The sequence below is a fragment of the Desmodus rotundus genome, chromosome 6, assembly GCF_022682495.2.
Source record: "Desmodus rotundus isolate HL8 chromosome 6, HLdesRot8A.1, whole genome shotgun sequence".
Lineage (NCBI taxonomy): Eukaryota > Metazoa > Chordata > Mammalia > Chiroptera > Phyllostomidae > Desmodus > Desmodus rotundus.
The window spans coordinates 139372962-139390417 of NC_071392.1; the positions used below are offsets into that span (position 1 = coordinate 139372962).

Here is a 17456-nt window from a genome sequence, read left to right on the forward strand (position 1 = left end):
TTAGGGACTACAAGACAAGTAGTTTCCTGCAGCCCCCTGCCAAATCTTAAAAGTTTACACAGAGACCTTAACTGGGGTCACTCATGTACTTAGGAGGCCTTAACAGAGTCCAGTCACATATCAAGTCCAAGTAGTCTCATCACCACGTTACTGTGTCCTTGAGCAGTTTCCAGATCAGGAAAGGCAAGCAGAGTGCACAGGGTTGGAGTGGGGAGCCTCCAATAGCCCAGGTCCAGCTCACAGGTCAAACTGGCGCTCACGTCTTCCTGATAACCTTAAAGCCAAATGGTAGAACAGAGGCATTTATTTAGTAATGGAGGTCCAGCAAAGTACTTATAGGGAATCTCCTAAGCTTAAACCTAAGGGTCATATTTCACGTATTTCTACAGATTGAGAACAGATTGTTCCAGAGATGCTAAACAGTGCTTCTCAGTATAGATTATAAAACTGGCTCAGCGGGGTACGACATGATGGAGTTCTCTGCAGTCTGGCTTCTCCCTTCCTATCAGCAAGGCCCCTGGCAATCTGAATCTCTAAATATCAGCTTTCTCCTTTGTAAAAAAGAGATGGTAATACTTACCTGTTAGGGCTGACTAGTAGAGTACCTGGTGTATGATATGGGCTCAATAGACCAGACACTCTTGTTATAAGAATATTTGTATGTTAGTAATGAGGTTACTACCCTAGCCTGTTATCTAATAAAAGTCTAATTCTGATAAACACTTGGCAACCAATAGTTTCTTGACTGATAATTTAATGTTTCAAAAAATAGAAGAAACAATTCACAAAACTTCTCTTTGGATTTTGTAGAATTTTAAAAAATGGTGATGGGAATCTTTGGCGAAAGCAACCACATGAGAAATAGCATGTGTAGTAGTAGACTTGGCTATGCCTCATCAGCTATGAGCTGTGTGCTCTTGGACAGGTTCCTCCATCCCTCTGAGCTTCAGTGTCCTCATCTGTAAAGTGCAAATGACTATTATACAGGGTGACTGTCAGAAATGATCGATGAATGTTTTCTGACACATAGCAGACATGCAGTAACTAATATCGATTCCTACTACTACTGTAGGAATTAGAGTGATAGATTTTACAAAACTGAATGGAAAATATACATATGATCCCAAGACTGAGCCTCTAAAAGAGGCGGGCAGTTATTTTTTTTTAATTATCAGAAAAACAAATTAGACTCATTAGGCTCAGGGCACGGCCCCCTCTTGTGCTGCTCAGTAAGTGTTTGGCACAATTTACCTCTTTCTTCTCCACTTTCTTTGCTCAACTCTGCAATTTTAAGTGATTCCTACAGGAAAGAAAGAGAGGCTTGGGAAGAAAATACTGCTATTGTAAAGAGGTCCTTCTTTTTAAAAAATATTTTATTGTTATTCTATTACAGTTGTCCCAGTTTTTCCTCCTTTGCCCTCCTCTGCCCAGCCCACTGTTGTAAAGAAGTTCTTGATTAGCTAAAAATTTAAAAGGTTGAGTAATAAGTATGACAGGCACCTCTTCCGGTTTTCAGAGTTCAGCTCAGGTGCTGTATTAAGCACTTTTTACAGATTATACTCTTTAATTCTTTCTGCTTTGGCCTACAAATTATTAGAAGATGACTGTATAGGGGACATTTGTAATTATTTCTTCTTACTCAGTCTCCAAATTACCTTTATAAGTTTGAGGAATAGGCCATTGCGTGAGGCAGGGCCCTGCATCTCAATCAACGAAGCCAAAAGGCCCTGGTGGTAGTTCTTCCTGATTGCTGACTGCTTGGGGTCCAAGCATGACAGGTCAGCCAGTCCCTCCCAGATTATGATGCTGGAGATAGGAATAAAGAAAAGCAGGAAATGTGTAAAATTTATTCTGGTAGCGGTGACATTTAGTATCTGGTAGCAGCAATGGCAGCTGAGTCAGCTATGACATACAATCCCCAGGCCATTGCCAGTGTCCAGCAGCAGCAGCATCCTTCCTGTGGTATGGCATGGTCTCCTCTGTGGATCTGGCCAACCAGCCTCCCTTGGTGCCTGCCTGTATTCCTAGCCTGGTTCTCCAGCTTTTTCACTAATTCTTTGAGCTCCTACTACTCTTTCAAGAAATTTTTTTTCTGGCCCTGACCTGTGTGGCTTGGTTGGGTGTCATTCCCCAGGATGAAATGTCACTGGTTTGATTTCTGGTCGGGGCACATGCAAGAGGTGACCAATTGATGCACATTGATATTTCTCTCTCTCTCTTTCTCCTTCACTTCCCCTTCCTCGAAAAATAAATAGATAAAATCTTTTTAAAAATTCCTATTTCTGAAACTGGGGCTCAAATCAATGGTGTGGACCAAAAGGAAGAAATAAACATCCAACCAGAAAAGAATGAAGAAACAAGAATTTAAAAAAATGAGGAGAAGCTTAGGAACCTCTGGGACGACTTTAAACATTCCAACATCTGAATCATAGGGGTGCCATAAGGAGAACAGGAAGAGCAAGAAATTGAAAACTTATTTGAAAAAATAGTGAAAGAAAACTTCCCCAATCTCTGAAGGAAATAGACATACAAGTCCAGGAAGCTCAGAGAGTCCCAAAGAACTTGAACCCAAAGAGGAACACACCAAGACACATCATAATTACATTACCCAAGATTAAAGGTAAGAAGAGAATTTAAAAGCAGCAAAAGACAAGGAGAGAATTACCTACAAAGGAATTCCCATAAGACTATCAGCTGATTTCTCAAAAGAAACCTTACAGGCAAGAAGGGGCTGGAAAGAAGTATTCAAAGTCATGAAGAGCAAGGACCTACATCCAAGATTACTCTATCCAACAAAGCTATCATTTGGAAAGGAAAGGAAGATAAAGTGTTTTCCAGATAAGGTCAAGTTAAAGGAGTTCATCATCACCAAGCCCTTATTATATGAAATGTTAAAGGGACTTATCTAAGAAAAAGATCAAAACTATGAACAGTAAAATGACAACAAACTTACAACTATCAACAACTGAACCTGAAAAAAAAAAGCCCAAAACCCAAAACCAAAACAAACTAAGCAAACAACTAGAATAGGAGCAGAATCACCGAAATGGAGATCATTTGTAGCCACAGGATCTCCAACTGCATGCGAGAGCAACCTGGAGAGACTTTGACAGCTCAGGTCAGCATAATACCTGCAGCTGCCACTTGCCTTTCCTATAACATAAAAAAAAAGAAGAAGAAGAAAAGAAAAAGAAAGAAATGGAGATCACATAGAGGGATATCAGCGGGGATGGGGGTGTGGGGAATGGGGAAAACGGTACAGGGAATAAGAAACATAATTGGTAAGTACGAAATAGACAGGGAGAGGTTAAGAATAATATAGGAAATGGAGAAGCCAAAGAACTTACAGGTAGGACCCATGGATATGAAGTAAGAGGGGGAATGCTGGAGGCAGAAGGGTACAGGGCAGAGGGAGATAAAGGGAAGAAAAAAATGGGACAAATGTAACAGCATAATCAATAAAATATACTTTAAATATAAAATAAAAATTCCTTTTTCTACTTCAGTTAACCAGACTCAGTTTTCGTTGATTGCAACCAAAAGACTCTGGCTAACCACATAGTCTTTAGGACATGTCCAATCCAGAAGAGCCTGATGCTGCTGGATAAAGTCATGGTCAAATTTACAACTGGTCTGGGAGTTCTGCCTAGGCTTCCTTTAAACCTCATGTAAAATGTCTGCTGGCCCACCCTAAACCGCTTCTTTCTCTGTCTCCCACAACTCCTTAATTCACACTCAATAAACACATAGTCAGCACCTACCATATACAAGGCAATATGCCAGGCACTGAGAGGACTCCGAGATCAATAAGCTGTAGCCCTGACAGTATACTTTGGAATTTGAACCAGGAAAATATATTTTCTTTTCAAAAAGTAAATTTAAAAGTTGATTATTTTGTTGAGGGTAGAAGTGAGGGGGAACTCTTTTTATCTTTGAGTTAGTGTCATTGGGAGCAAGGTGATGTCCATTTCTTTGTAAATGTTCCAGAAATCAATCCCAAAAGGCAACTGGATTCCTTTGGTAGAGTTTCCAGTTAAAAAGAAGCAGGTAGCTCTCTAGAGCACTGAGAAAAGAATGCCTCTTCTGAAGTTGGCAACTAGATTGCTGTTCATCAAAATATTTGTGATGAGGATGAGAGATGGGGAATTAGTGCCAGTGCATTAGAAATGTAACTCCAGATAATGCAGAGTCCTAAAATAGAATCAAAGAAACATCAGTTTCCCATGAAAATACTATCCAGTTTATCTCCTTTTCCTTAAATTACCAAGTGAATATTTCTCCAGTGGAGTGGGGACCCTGATAGCTGTGGGGCCCCTATAATGCAGCAGTTGCCCAGGAGAGTGGACACTTGTGTGTGAAAAGACAGAATACTCAACACAGTCAAGGAAGAAGGGCAAACACACATGAGTAATGTTGCTAATGTTAATGTTAGAGCAGGTAAAGCGGGCATTTCCACACACCCAGGAAAAACTGGTCACACACATACAACAGTTGCTTTATAGGAGCTTAAACTAATGAGCTGAGCACTCACAAGACCCTCACCCACAAACAGGAAGTTTGATCTAGAAGTTAGACTTGGTTTTGGGGTCAGATCTTCACTCCTTGGGTGACTTTGGACAAGTCGTTTAACCACTGTAGGACTCAATTTTCCTTCAGACTTCTTTCAGAATGGGAAGGAAACTTAGAGAGGACCTAAACCAGTCTTTAACTTTTACATGACTTTTCTCTGAAGCATCCCCAAGAAACCTCTGACATTTGGTGACAGGATGCTCACTCTCTTCAGCTGATTGATGTCATTTTGGAAACACTTTGACTGTTAGAGACACTCTTCCTTACGTACTTGCAATGTGTCTCTCCATAGCTTTTCTCTTGCTGGTAACCTCAAAGGTCAAGTCTAACCCATGGGCAGCTCTTTAACAAAACTTTCGAATTCCTTTGCTTTTCTCCTCCACAGGCCAAAACCACCCCCTCCTCTCCACTGTTCTCATCCATCACGTTCAAGATCAGGGCAGCATTCTGGTCTTCACATTTTTATGTTTGTAGGGCGCAGGTGAAGCACTCTGAGGCCTCAGACAGTCTGAACTTGGATACTGGGACTGTCACTTAGCGGCGCGCCACTTTCATTTCTCCAGACTATCTCTCTAAAATGAGGATAACAAATAATCAGCAGCAGCGACAGCCGCCTACCTATCTCTTGGAGAAGCTGTGAAAGAGATAAATGAGCAAATACAAGTAAAATGTTTAGTATAGTACCCGGCAATATTACTACTGCTATCACTAATAAAAATAGATAATACGCTCTAATAATGAGAATAAGAATAAATGTTAGAACCTGGAGGACTTAGAAATGTTAACCTAGTCAATTCATGACTCCACAAAGAAAGTTTGGTTGCTCTAACACAAAACTTCCCATACTTTTCATAGCAATTATCACTTTCAATTGTGTGTTCAACCTCTGATCCTCCCCCCCCCCACCCCCCCGAAGAGGGCGAGGACCTTTTCCGTCTTCTTGACTGCTGAGTACTTAGTGCCTAAATCGGTGCCCTGTTCACAGTAGTTAAAGAATGGACAAACACCTTCATATCATAGAAAAGGAAACTGGGGTGCCGGGGAAAGGGCAGGTTTGTCTAAGATTGTGCAGAGGGCTTCCAGGAGACCTGGGACAAGAACCCAGAGGTCCTGAGCAGGCGACACGCAGAATCAAATCAAGGTCCAGCCCTAAAGTTTGGTGATTCGGGCGGGAGCACAGATATCCGGTGTTCCAGGCTTCAACATTCCCGCGGGCGGCCTAAGTTCCGCCCCCTATTTTAGGGTTGCCGAGCCCAAGGAGAAGGCTGCGTAATGAGAAGCCAAAGACAGGAGTGTCCCGGGGCGCGGCGCTAACACCCACTTGCAACGCTTCTCACCGGCTTTGGGTTGTTGCTGCTGCAGCCCGGCCATCCCACCTGGGTCAGCTGCCCGAAGCAGCGAGTGGAAAACAACCTGGCTCCAGACAGACAATTAACAAAGGCGGGTGAGCGGGCCGCCCATTCCCAGCGCACGCACGCACGCAGCGTGGGCAGAGTCGTGCCCGCCTGCGCCCTCGGTGGGGACCGCTGCTCAGACGTTCTGCGTGGCGTGGGTCTGGGGAGCCCGGAGCCCCTCTCACCCTGGCTGCGCAGTCACCGGGCGGCTGAGCTCCGCGAATGAGCCCAAGGCACCTTGCACGCACGGTGAGTCTGTCTGGCAGGACAGGGCCGTGGGCGGGTGCCGGGGGGGGGGGGGGGGGGGGGAGCCGAAACAATTGCTATCAGATCTGAAAAGGGAGGTGGGGGAGCGCGGGAGCCAGGATGCCCCGTCGCAGTTACTTTGTAGCCAGCTTTGTGTCTTGAGCCTCAGGTAATGCAAGCAACCAGATCCAAGCGACCCAACCGAGTCGTTTTACAGGTGTCAAACTGAGGCCCAAAAGAGGTAAGCTGGTCTAGTAAAAACTAATGATTCCTGGTGTCTGTTTGTCCCTGCCTGTTTCCGTGTTAAATCTGAGGCGACTTTTAACAAGAATCCATACATTAAAACAATGGAATGATTCAAACAATGCTAACGAATCCTTGCCAAGGAAAGTATAATTATAAATAGGCAGCCAAGGCCAGGGGAAAAGAGAACGGAAATCTGATGTCCATCAGGGGAGCGCCCTTGGCCAAGGGGATCTCAGAAAAATAGTGCAAAGCTAGGGCTGGAAGCCTGACGGCTGTCTGGGCTCCTGCTACAGTGCCCCCTGACCGATGAGCCCCTGGACCTTAGAGGGGAATGGAGAAGGGGCAGCCTGCCCAGGTTCTTAACCTTCTTGAGATCACTGACCCCTTAGAAGTCTGGGTGCCCTCCCCACAGAGGGGTTCACACATAACCTTGCACACGGTTTCAGATTTGACATGAAGCCTGTGCTCTTGTCAGGATTGACTGAAGGCTGTTACTTGGGCTGCACCCTTTCAGACCAGATTATTTTCTCCTTTAAGGGGAAGCAGCTGGGCCCTGGCTGGTGTGGCTCAGTGGACTGAGCACCCACCTGTGAACTACAGCATCACTGGTTTGATTCCCAGTCAGGGCGCATGCCTGGGTTTAGGGCCAGGTCCCCAGTTGGGGGCACACGAGAGGCAACAACACACTGATGTTTCTCTTCCCTCCCTTCCCCTCTCTCTAAAAATCTTTTTGGAAAAAAGGGAAGCAGCTGGTTAAAGAGCATCTGCTGTGAGTCCACACAGAGTCCTGGGGATCTAGCACACATCGTTCATCCTCTCGCAGGCCCAGTTTTCTTTCTCTGCTTTGTACTTCAGGCTTCTGTCAGACTTCAGAATGGACACTGAGTTTGGAGCCTAGCACAGAGTAAGTGCTCTATAAAAGTGTGCACATAACCCAGTGCCTCACAGCCGTCCCAGATGGAAAGGAAGTTGGACCATACCCAAAATGAAATAAAACAGAACTTGAAAAATTATACACCTGCAAACATAAAGTCAACCCTGTTATGACTTATAAATGGCAGCACCTGCCTTGTGGTAGTAATCTAAAGTAGAGTGTACTTATTTAGAATAATGTTCTACACTCAATATTTGACCCAAGGTCAAATGCTGAAAATAGAAACTACCAGACATTTAAAAAAAGAGAGAGGAAAAAATAAAACGAAACTGCCAGACAGTTCTAACAAAACCTGTTTATTAGGCCTCACTTCCCTCTCTGAGTTGTTTTTCAATGGGAAGAAAGACGAGGACACACGTGGGAACCTGGGCGACACCCAGGCTTGCCCAGCAATGGCGGGTCAGCTGAGTTTCCACCAGGGCACAGGGTTGCTGGCAGTTGGCTCTCATCCCTCTTGGATCAGCTGCTCGCTGTGCTAAACAGTGCCTTGGTTGATTCTGCTCTAGATCAAATAAATGGCTTTTTATTTAACGAATGGGGTGAGGGATGTCTTTGGGTGCTGACACTGAAGCAAAGTGGCATTTGTTGACCTTGATTTTTCCAAAGCCTATTGCTTGTTTATTGACAAGCTTAAGAATTTTAAAAAATCTATGAATCCAAAATCATGGGAACAGGGCCTGGGCAGGTCTCCTTATCTATAAAAAGAACTGCTCTTACAAAATCCAGTGTTGTCTCTTTTCTCTACCATTGTAGGCCTTGCAATTACAGCCAGAGAAATGCGGCTAGGACAAGTAGCTGGGGACAAGAACATGCATGCCTAAAAAATGCTCCTGGTGATTCTTATACACCTTTGGTTGTGTGTGTTGGTGGGTGAGGAGTAGTTGTGGGGAACAACTGAATCTTTTACATTTCTGCATTGTTTTTCTAGTTACATAATGAATGAGAGCCTCTATTGTAATTTCTGCAAACAAATAAACAAACAACCCCATGATGTCCAGTGAAGACATACAGGTAGCAAATAAGTACTTGAAAATAGGCTCAAGATCATTAATCATTGGGGAAATGCACACTAAAACCACAGTGACATATTGCTTCGTACCTATCAGGTATGGCTAAAATTAAAAGGACTGACGACACGCAGTGTTAATGAGGTTGTGGACGAGTTGGGACTCTTATACACTGTTGGTGGGAATGTAAAATAGTACCACCACTTTAAAAAGTTTTACATTTCCTTTAAAAGGTAAATATATACCTATCATGTGACACAGGCATTTCATTCCTCAGTCCAGCTTTACTGTAATAGAGAAATGAGAATCAACACTATATGGATAAACAAACTATGGTATATCCATCTAATAGAATACTGCTCAGCAATAAACAGTAATGAACTATTGATACATCCTACAATAGGGATGCATCTTAAAATAGTTTTCCTGGAAGAAGCTAGAGAAAGAAGAGTAGTACATGCTGTATAATTCCATTTATGTAAAATTGAAGGAGACTTGCTATCTCTCACCTGACCTCAAACTTTTTAGTGACTTTCAAAAGTTGTGTATGATCGTATTAGTATAACTCCTCTTGTAATAGTGTCATTGGCAATTTGATGATTATTCTGCCAGTGTTTATCCATGTCATTTATGCATTCATCTAACTACTTGAGCACCTACTATGTGCTAGATCGAGAACTGACACTAGGTCATGTGTTGGTGAATAAAAGAGACATGATCTTGCCCTGGCTGTGTGGCTAAATTGCTTGGAGCATTGCCTGTGCACCAAAAGGTTGTGGGTTCAGTCCCCAATCAGGGCACATACCTAGGTTGCAGGTTCAATCCCCAGTTGGGACACCTATGGGAGGCAACCAATCGATGTTTCTCTCTGACATTGATGTTTTGTTCTGTCCCTTTTCCTCTCTCTCTCTAAAAATCAATAAACATATCCTCGGGTGAGGATTTTAAAAAAAGCTATAAAAGAGACATGATCCCTGCTCTTGTGGAGTGTACAATCTATCGAATAATCCAGGAAAATAAATAGAGTAAGAAAATATCTACTGGGGGAAAGGAGTGGTTCTTTGGAAGGGGGATGGGAGTCAGGAAGGACTTGTCTGGGCTTCCAGCAGGGAGGTAAAGCAATCAGTTTTATGCTTTTGAATGACCACCCTACTCAGAGGTTGTGCATTCAGTCCAGAGGCTCTTGTACTGGCCCAGGAGAAGTGACAGAGGTTTAGACTCAGGTGGTCTTCGAGATGGAAAGCACCGAAAGAACTAGTGGGTATCCTTGTATCCTTAATAGACAGAGCAGATCCTAGAGGCTGATACCGGTCAACGCTCTTTGAATTCGGCAGTTTTATCAAGTTTTAGCCCATACTAACTGTCTTACTGCCTCCCCCACCTTTAGCCTCCATCATCACATATTATTCCTTATTTGTGAGGATGTCATGGGAGACTGACGCCACCACCTTGCTGGTCCAGTTACACTAGCTTACAGCATTCCTTTGATCTACTGATCTAGTTAACTTTACGTAAGGGAATGAGGATAGTTTGGCATGACCTATTTGGTGGTGGTCTTGTTGTTAACCTGGGCTGGCTCCAAGGGCTCTGTTTCATTTTCTAAAGGCTGCTCAAACATCTGTTTTAATCAGGTGGCACAAACCCAACTCAGCATGGATCAGGGCAAAGCAGGGTGGGGATTGAAAATGTAGAAAAAGTCCAAAGAGAATCAGATTTATTTCATTATGGCTGGACTGAGTAATGCCATTGGAGCCCAGTCTCATGGTCCCTCTTATCTCTTAGTTCCATTTATTTGGTGTTAGCTGGGTTCTCAGTCAAGCTCTGGTGAATAGTTATTATCATCATCATCATGGTTACCTCTTCCCACCAGCTGCTTCAATACGGTCCATCAAGTGTCCTTAGACAACTGCTTCATCCACCTGATCCATAGTAATCTTATGGCTCTTCATTTAACAATAATAGTAACAAAGACAACAGTTACTATTATTGAGCGCTTACGACATACCAGGCACTCTGTGAGACACTTTACATGGATTATGTAATTATAAGAAAGGTCATATAATTTTCTCAGGAAAGTCAGCCAGTTGATTGCAGAATCAGAATTTGAAATCAGGTTTTCTGGCTCCAGGATCTGGGCTTCAGACCTTCATAGTGCCTCCTGTAGTCACTCTCTAGGCAAAGAGGGAAGCAAAGCCATCAAATGTGTGCCTATTTCTCACTTTTTCTGAACATGGATCATAAAATATAGTTGGCAGTCATAGAAGGGGAAGAGCTTTGGAGGTTCTTACAATTTTGTCCATCCCACATCCTTCAGGGTTGGAGAGTTCTGGAAGCTCTTTGTACAGGACCCTGCCCTCTGACTAGTGTTTATATCTTCATAAACCAAGCTCATTAACCAGGCTTCCTATGTGGCCACTCTTGTTTCTATAGGTGTTTCCTCCCTTTATTCTTCAGCAGGGTCTTTGGCCGTCATGGTGCTTGACCTTTATCTTTGACAGCCTTTCCTAGGACCCCTAGAGTCTCAAACTGAGCTTTTACTTCCTCCTCCTGCCAAATGTTGAAACTGACCTACTAAAACCTGGGGTAGGAGGATCGTGGCTGTTCAGCTTTCTTTGCTGTGACATTTTACCTTCTGGAAGAACTTTAAGATGATGGTGTCACTTTCCCCCATAGATCTTCTTTCTTCCATTTCTCCAGTTCTGACTGGTCAGAATTAGGTTTGGAGTATTATTTTCCCATTACTTCCCTTGTCTTGAAAGGGATGAAGTAATCAGGATGCTTATAACATTTACTTAGTTCCTCTTCTTTCAGAGGAATGAAACGTGGAGCAAATGACCAGATACTTTAAATGTCCTTCTCTTATGGTAGAGCTGTTTTTTTTCTTGACTTCTGTATCCTCAGCATCCAGGAAAATGCTTGGCACGAAGTAGCTGTTCCCAAATCCTCTGTGTCAGTGTGGGCAGAAGAGACGAGAATTAACTGCTTTATCCTGTCCTAGAGTCAGGGGCAGTTGCTGCAGAGCATTCAACAGACACTTTTTTAGCACCGACTATGTGCTAGACTGACTTTAGTTCCTAATTGGCTCTCACAGGGCATCAGAGATCTCCAGGCTCAGCATGGACTGGGCTGTAAGGAAAGCCACGTTTCCCTGAGTTTGTTCTCCAAGACAAGCCACCTTTATCAGGCCAGACAAGGCAATGGAACAAGGGCACCCAGCCTGCTCTCCCAGGCTTTTAAGCTGCATTTGTCCTGAGAGTGTTGCAAAGATAATGGATCACTTAAGCTATATAATATTTTGTTTGTTTTGAACTTATTTTGAAACAATTATGGATCAACATGAAGTTGTAAGGATGGTACAGAGAAGTTCTGTGTACTGCTTACCAACTTCCCCCAATGGTTACATCTTCAGTATAGTACAACATCAAATCTAAGACATTGGCATTGGTGTAAGATCTTTCTATGCCATTTTATCACATGTGTAGACCTGAGTAACCACCACCTCAATTAAGAGAATAAATCTATCACCACAAAGTCCAATCTGGTAGGATTCTTTTTTTTTCTTTTTTAAGATTTTATTTATTTAGATGGGAAGAGAAGGAGAGAGAGAAACATCAATGTATGAGAGAGACACGTGGTTGCCCCTCGCATGCCCCCAACTGGGGACCTGGTCTGCCACCCAGGCATGTGCCCTGACTGGGAATCAAACTGGTGACCCATTGGTTCACATGCCGGCCCTCAATCCACTGAGCCACACCAGCCAGGGCTGGTGCTGTTCTTTTATGGTCACATCTACCTGCCCTTCACCGTCATCTCTAACCAGGTGGCCACTAATCTGTTTTCTGTCCCTATAACTTTGTATATTATATAAATGGAATCTCACAATATGTAGCCTTTTCAGCCTGGCTTGTTTCAGGCAGCATGATTCCCTCCAGAACCATCCACATTGTTGCTATCAATAGTTCGTTTTATTTTTCAGTAGTCAGTGATACTGGATGTACCACAGTTTTTTCAAAACCATTCACCTATTAAATTTACCTATTAAAAAACATTTTGTGGTGTCTAGTTTTGGGCCACTAACAAATAGACTTCTGTGAACATTCATGAACAGATTTTTGAATGGACGTAAGTTTTCCTTGTCTGGCATAGATGCCCTGGAGTGTGATTGCTGGTGAGTGTGTGTTTAGTTTTTAAAGAAACTGACAAACTGTTCTCCAGGGTGGCTGTACCTTTTACATTCCCACCAACAATGTATAAGGGATCAAGTTTCTCCGTCTCCCTGCCAGTAGGGAATATTTATCTGGTAACAGCTTTATTGGGATATAATTCACATCATGTATTTCACCCATTTAAAGTGTACAAATCAATGGTTCTTAGTGTAGTTGCTGAGTTGTGTAACCAAAACCACAACAAATTTAGAACATTTTTGTCATCCACGAAACAAACCCTGCGCCCAGTAGCCTCCAAACACTTGGTCCTTACCCCCTCTGCTTGGAAAATGACCTACTTTCGGTTTCTATAGACTTGCCTGTTCCAGACATTTCATAGAAATGGCATCGTAAAATACATGGCCCTTTGTGTCTGGCTTCTTTCACTTAGCACAATGTTTTCAGATTCGCCCATGTTGTAGCATGGATCAGTACTTCATTTCTTTTCATTGCCAAATAGTATGTAATATTTACAAAAACTATAAACGTGTTTCTTTCCATTACATGGGCGATGCACTAAGAGATAACAAAATGCTGCTACAGAGAGCTTTTGCCAGGCCTGCTTGGAGGCCTAGATTGCAATTAACCTAAGTATAAATTAATGCTATTTTTAATATTTAGAAGTTCCCTATAAGGTATTACATATGCATTTTGTTTATTTAGCAGCAATTATGAGTAGTGGGACCTGAGTAGCTCTCCTGAAATCCTGTTGGGATCTTTCTGGAGAAGCTAGGCACAGGGTGGCCAATGCCAGCGATTCAGGCCAGGGGCGAGGCAGCAGACCACAGGCAGCGCTCGGGAGCTGGACTGGAGCTGTGTGACAGACGGTTGCGTTCCAGGATCTTTCTAGGCCCTTTGCCTTCTGAACAACCTCGCTCTCCCCAAACACTCTGTTTACATATTATCTGATCCACGGGTCAGTGTTTACTGCAAAGGACAGAAACTGCTGCTGCTACTGATACATCCAAAAGGACCAGTTCTGCATACAAATATGTAGTGCTGGGAGACACAGAAGACACAAGATGAATCGGTGCTCATCTGGTCTCCCAGAGCTCAGTGTCTGGGCAGGGAGATGAGGCGTGGCCCTAGGTAACCCAAGTACAAGGCTAAATGGGATGCATGCCACTTTCAATATTAGGAAATATTTTAACCATCAAGAAAGGAACGAAGAAAAGTAAATGCTCAGGGTCTTACTGCCTAGCTCTATTTAATTTTGACATTTTTGCAATATTTACTTCAGTTTTGCTTTAAAACAAATATAATGTCTCAGATGCTCGGCAATAAAAAGGAAGGAACTATTGGTACACGCAGGCATTTACATTGCATCTCCAGGGAATTATGCTGAGTGAATAAAGTCAGTCCCAAAAGGCCACATACACTGCATGGTTCCTATACACGTACTGTATGATTAACATACATTCTTGAACTGACAGGTGAAAGAAATGGACAACAGGTTCCTGGGTGCCAGGGGTTAAGCATGGGATGGGGGTGGAGCCGAGGGTGGAAAGGCAACACGAGGGATGTTTGTGGTGGAACTGTTCTATATCTTGACTATCAGGGTGCCCCCCCTGGGTGTGACATTGTCTTTTTAAAATAACTTTTTACTTTTGGAGTAATTGACATATAGTATTATATTAGTTTCATGTGTACACCATAGTGATAGACATGTAAATGTCAAATTACAAATTCATTACAAATATCTTCTGATCTGAGGCATCTCTTTGTTTTTGGTTGTAAAATGGTTTATAAACAGAAGAACATTTCAGTATTATTGTAGTCAGATTGAAGAGTCTTTATCAGTCTTTTCTTTTGGGGTTTGTACATTTTATGTCTTATTGAAGGAATCCTTCCCAGCTGGAGAGCATAAAAATATTTTTCTATGTTTTCTTCGGAGAATTTAAGAGTCTTACATTTACCATTTATGTCTTTAAACTTTCTGGAGTTTATTTGGGGTGTGATGTGGGATTGCCTTTGTTTATTTTTCTATATGGGAAGCCAGTTATCTCACGGATCACCTTTTCCCAGTGACTTACAGTGGCACCATGTCACATGTCAAGTTTCCCTGTTTCCTCTGGTCTGTCCCACCGATCTGCTTGTCCCTGTGTCAGTGTCGTACCACCTAGCTATTAGGGCTTTTAAATAGATCTAAATATCTGGTGTGACGGGCCCCCCACCTTATTTTCCAGAATGGCCTTAGCCATTATTGGCCTTTTACTCTTCCTTGCATATTTTAGAGTCATTTTATTATGTTCTACTAAAACAAACAAACCAACCAAAACACCTGGTTGGAAGTTTTATTGGAATTGTATTGAATCAGTTTGGGGAGAATTTTCGCCTTTATGATATTGATTTTCACCATCCATGAACATCGTGTATCTCTACTTGTAATTAGTTCTTAGATGTATTTGAATAAAGTTTTATAGTTTTCTTTATAAAGGTCATCATGAACATCTTTTGTTTAATTAAGATATTTGGGAAGGAATAAATGTTATTCGTTTTATTATGGGTTTTTTTTTACTATTATACTACTGTCTTCATTTAAATTGCACTTTTAAATGTTGTAGGCATATATAGGAATGTGATTTATTTTTGAATATTGATCTCCAGCAAAATTGAGAAACTCTCACTTTTTCTTATATTTAGTTTATTATATAAAAGCAGATAATTTAAAATGATGGATGGTTCTACATTTGGTATGAGAAACAGAGACAGATAATTCTGCAGTGTTTGTTATGAGACACAACCTGTTCTTTTCTCTTTCCTTCCTGCTCCAGCCACTACTGGGCAGTGACGTCTGTCATTTTTAGCTGGTTATTTTGGCATATACCTGCACGTCTTTAAGTAGCATGCATGTACTGCTACTTGTTGAGCTTTCAGTGTTGCTTTGTTCTTTGGCTTTACACTATGGAAGATGAGGATTTAGCTTTTATTTTCTACTCCCCTTCCACCACACATATACAGCCTTCCCATTACCCTATCCTGTCAGTATAGTTGCAGATAATATTAATTAGATCACTTACATTATTATGTGTTTAAATTCTATTTATAACTGATCCAGGTAGTGACCTGTATTTTTTGTTACAAAAAAATTCTTGCCCTAGCTGGTGTGGTTCAGTGGATTGAGTGCTGGCCCATGAACCAAAAGGTCACCTGTTTGATTCCCAGTCAGGGCACATGCCTGGGTTGTGGGCCAGGTCCCCAGCAGGGGGCATGCACAAGAGACAACCACACTTTGATGTTTCTCTCCCTCTCTTTCTCCTTCCTTTCCCCTCTCTCTCTAAAAATAAATAAATAAAACCTTTAAAAAATAATTGTTATAACAATTGTTTTTGTTTGTTGGTTTGCTTCTTAATTTTGCATATATCATCTGTGTCATTATGTCTAAATAAACACCATATTCTCTACTTTATAATAAATCTGTTTCCAAGACTTTCTAGTACCTTCTGAAGTGCTCTAGTCCAGACTGTTTGCCATCTGCTTATAGCCAGCAGTCAAATCGAGGATTCCCTTCACCTGTCCCGGGAATTGCCTCAGTCCGTCTCCCCAAATAGATCCCCAGTCCCTGGATCCTATGTCTTCCTCCTTCTTGATTTATTTCTTTATTTTGGTGGAGCACAACCTCCCATAGTTTTCTGAGAACAGGAACACACAAGGTAAGTTCTTGAGGCCTTCAAGGTTCTGCAGTTTTTCCTCAATGTATTTAGGTGTGTGTGTTTTTTTTTTTAACTTGTTCTGCTTATTTTATAGATTTTATCTTGCTGTTTGATTATCTGATGCTGTTGGGTTCTAATTCTGCTTTGTTTTGATGATGCTCAGTCACAGTGGAGGTCTCGTAATTTTGGATTTGCATTCGTCTTCACAGCGGGGTTATCTGCTGCAGTGCCACGTGCACCAGATAAGGACGGATCCCTCTGGGGACATTTTAGTTGTCCTGTGGGCACTCAGAGTGGCGTTGGGAGCATTGGTCCAGAATTCTTTTCTTGTTGATCTCTTCTCTTTGGGCTATTTGAATCTAAAACCTGGTGAAGGCAGGCCTGTTGTTGTAGATTTTCAGAACAGACTTTTTCCCTCACACAGGACTCAAACCAAGATGAAGGAGCCTCTTGGTCATTTTCTCTGTGAGCTAGGGGGGCAATGTTTTTGCTTATCTACCATTTCACCGGAGTCCTTGGGGATCCCCCTTCTGTGAAGGAGCTTGTCTCTCCATCCTGTCTGGGCACTAATGCCCAAGTCCCTGGTTCACTGAGCTTGGCAGTGCCCTCTTCCTTGCCCACTCTGGCCACTTCAGCTGCATCAGCTCAGCTGCTCCTGCTCTGGTTTTCAGTTCCCTCTGTTTGGGGACCCTGCTGATTTCCTTTCATCTCTTGCAAGTCCTGCCATGCAATGAAAAGGAAGCTTGTTATAGCTGATCTAGCATTTTTAGATATTTTGTGGTGGGGAGGTTTTTCAGGCCATCTTGTCTATTGCCATTTGTACTTTTTAAACTTTGAGATAAAGAAGAAAAGTACATCTGGCTGGGAGGATCACATGGCCTCAGAGAGGATGAGTGTTGGAGGCTCAGAGAATGAGGGGAAGGTGCACAGCAAGTGCAAAAGCAGAGGCAGGAAGTGACCTTGCAGATATGGAGAAAAGCATGTAACTCTCTTTTCACTGCGGTATGTGTAGGAAGGGGAAGTGAGGTGGGAACCGGCCACTGAGCTGCAGGGGGCGTCTCACAGCATGGACTACCATGGTCAGGAGCTTTCTTTCAGGAAGTTTAAACTAGAACTATTTCCAGGATGAATGGGTGTGGGTGGCCGCAGGTGGGAGAGGGTTTGGATTTGGGAAGGTGATCTTGGAGGCTGTGAAAATAGCC

The 17456-nt window shown here is 42.7% G+C and overlaps 1 long non-coding RNA gene and 1 other non-coding gene across 3 annotated transcripts; both read left to right on the forward strand.

Annotated features, from left to right (window-relative positions):
* The first annotated feature begins 3033 nt into the window (after positions 1-3033).
* LOC112319766 (small nucleolar RNA SNORA44) lies at positions 3034-3161 on the forward strand. Its single transcript, XR_002976368.1, has one exon. It is a non-coding gene; the product is annotated as a small nucleolar RNA SNORA44 (small nucleolar RNA).
* Positions 3162-5822: 2661 nt separating this feature from the next.
* Positions 5823-17455, forward strand: LOC128781287 (uncharacterized). 2 transcript variants are annotated; one of them, XR_008427217.1, is made up of 4 exons: positions 5823-6212; positions 6379-6450; positions 7197-7359; positions 16418-17455. It is a non-coding gene; the product is annotated as an uncharacterized lncRNA (long non-coding RNA). The 2 variants fall into 2 exon arrangements; XR_008427218.1 differs by lacking the exon at positions 6379-6450.
* Position 17456: the final 1 nt, after the last annotated feature.